The sequence below is a fragment of the Oncorhynchus gorbuscha genome, unplaced genomic scaffold (assembly GCF_021184085.1).
Source record: "Oncorhynchus gorbuscha isolate QuinsamMale2020 ecotype Even-year unplaced genomic scaffold, OgorEven_v1.0 Un_scaffold_3629, whole genome shotgun sequence".
Taxonomy (NCBI): domain Eukaryota; kingdom Metazoa; phylum Chordata; class Actinopteri; order Salmoniformes; family Salmonidae; genus Oncorhynchus; species Oncorhynchus gorbuscha.
In genome coordinates this window covers 25,127-27,500 of record NW_025747826.1, presented here as the reverse complement: position 1 = coordinate 27,500, position 2,374 = coordinate 25,127, and the positions used below count along the sequence as shown (strand labels likewise).

Here is a 2,374-nt window from a genome sequence, read left to right as displayed (position 1 = left end):
GGCGGAGGGGGTGCTCTTTTAAAAAACATATTTTTACAAAGACCTCATTTTAATGTCACTAAGACTTTTTGGATGTTTTATGAAATGAAGTGGTCCCTTTTTTGTAAATCATTAATTTTGTTCTGAAGGTAAAAAATAAATAAAAATGATTAGGTGGTTTGGGGACTTGTTAATTTTGAATGGTCCTTTTCATGTCTCATTACCAGAGACTGAGGGCCTGTCTCTGTCTCCTAGGTAACCAGGAGAGACTGAGGGCCTGTCTCTGTCTCCTAGGTAACCAGGAGAGACTGAGGGCCTGTCTCTGTCTCCTAGGTAACCAGGAGAGACTGAGGGCCTGTCTCTGTCTCCTAGGTAACCAGGAGAGACTGAGGGCCTGTCTCTGTCTCCTAGGTAACCAGGAGAGACTGAGGGCCTGTCTCTGTCTCCTAGGTAACCAGGAGAGACTGAGGGCCTGTCTCTGTCTCCTAGGTAACCAGGAGAGACTGAGGGCCTGTCTCTGTCTCCTAGGTAACCAGGAGAGACTGAGGGCCTGTCTCTGTCTCCTAGGTAACCAGGAGAGACTGAGGGCCTGTCTCTGTCTCTGTCTCCTAGGTAACCAGGAGAGACTGAGGGCCTGTCTCTGTCTCCTAGGTAACCAGGAGAGACTGAGGGCCTGTCTCTGTCTCCTAGGTAACCAGGAGAGACTGAGGGCCTGTCTCTGCTGATGTTTATTATGGCAATGTCTGTTCCAGCGTTTTATAACTGACTATTTAATACCATCAACACGGTTTTGACAGTAGATATCTAGCTCGTGTGTGTGTGTGTGTGTGTGTGTGTGTGTGTGTGTGTGTGTGTGTGTGTGTGTGTGTGTGTGTGTGTGTGTGTGTGTGTGTGTGTGTGTGTGTGTGTGTGTGTGTGTGTGTGTGATGGAGCAGTAATCTGATTTTTGTCTCAAACAGATTGATGATCATGCTTCATCTATATCACTGGCCCAACTTTCAAAGGTAAACTATATATTCTCTCTCCTTCCCTTCTCTCCTTCTCTTCTCTCCTTCTTCTCTCCTTCTCTCCTTCTCTCCTTCTCCTCTTCTCTCCTCTCTCCTTCTCTCCTTCTCTTCTCTCCTTCTTCTCTCCTTCTTCTCTCCTTCTTCTCTCCTTCTTCTCTCCTTCTTCTCTCCTTCTTCTCTCCTTCTCTCCTTCTTCTCTCCTTCTCTCTCCTTCTCTCTCTTTTCTCTTAAAACAGTTGAGTTGGATTGAAACTAAGTGTAAAAAAAAAAAAAAAAAAATGTTTTCAAAAAGTTATGTTGACTGACTTGGTTGTAATGATATTAATTGGTGGTTTTGATTTTGATGTGATTTGTTTACTGTCCCTGGTCATGTAAAGAGATTTCTCTCTGTCTTTTTAGTCTGAAGGACACTTGCTGCTGCTTACACTCGTACGTTACACACACACACTCGTACGTTACACACACACACTCGTACGTTACACACACACACACACACACACTCGTTCATTACACACACACACACAGTCGTTCGTTACACACACACACACATTCGTACGTTACACACACACACACACATTCGTACGTTACACACACACACACACACTCGTACGTTACACACACACTCGTTCCCGAACACGCATCCTGAAGAATGAAGTGTTCACCTCGTTTTTTCCCCCCCTTCTCTCTCTAAATGAAGACTCACCGGGTTGTGTTTTATTATGACCTTTCACCCCTAGGACACTAATTTATAAACAAACCTGTTATCAATCTTGATTTCAAAACTTATTGAAGCCATGTAACAACTTGTCAAATCCTCTCTACTGCTTTTTTCACTGTGTTGTTGAAGAGATTTTATGTCGCTCTGGATAAGAGCGTCTGCTAAATGACTTAAATGTAAATGTAAATTTTCCTTTTTATACATATATTAACATTTAGCAGATGTCATTCATCCTCAAATATAGTTCTTGTTTTATCCTCAAATATGTGTGTGTGTGTGTGTGTGTTTCTGTGTATGTTGTGTGTGTGTTTCTGTGTATGTTGTGTGTGTGTGTATGTTTCTGTGTATGTTGTGTGTGTGTATGTGTGTATGTGTGTGTGTGTGTGTGGTGTGTGTCTGTTGTGTGTCTGTTGTGTGTCTGTTGGGTGTGTGTGTGTCTGTTGTGGGTGTGTCTGTTGTGGGTGTGTGTGTGTGTCTGTTGTGTGTGTGTCTGTTGTGTGTGTGTCTGTTGTGTGTGTGTGTGGGTGTGGGTGTGTGTGTGTGTGGGTGTGTGTGTGTGTGGGTGTGTGGGTGTGTGGGTGTGTGTCTGTTGTGGGTGTGTGTCTGTGTGTGTGTGTGTGTGTGTGTGTGTGTGTGTGTGTGTGTGTGTGTGTGTGTGTGTGTGTGTGTG

The 2,374-nt window shown here is 44.0% G+C and overlaps 1 long non-coding RNA gene across 1 annotated transcript in view; it reads left to right on the top strand.

Annotated features, from left to right (window-relative positions):
- LOC124028015 overlaps positions 1 to 2,054 on the top strand; it is a 13,562-nt gene extending 11,508 nt beyond the window's left edge. Inside the window, exons 3-4 of the long non-coding RNA XR_006837538.1 lie at positions 939 to 983; positions 1,386 to 2,054. This is a non-coding gene — a long non-coding RNA (uncharacterized LOC124028015). The remainder of the gene's footprint in view (positions 1 to 938; positions 984 to 1,385) is intronic.
- The last annotated feature ends 320 nt before the right edge of the window (positions 2,055 to 2,374 follow it).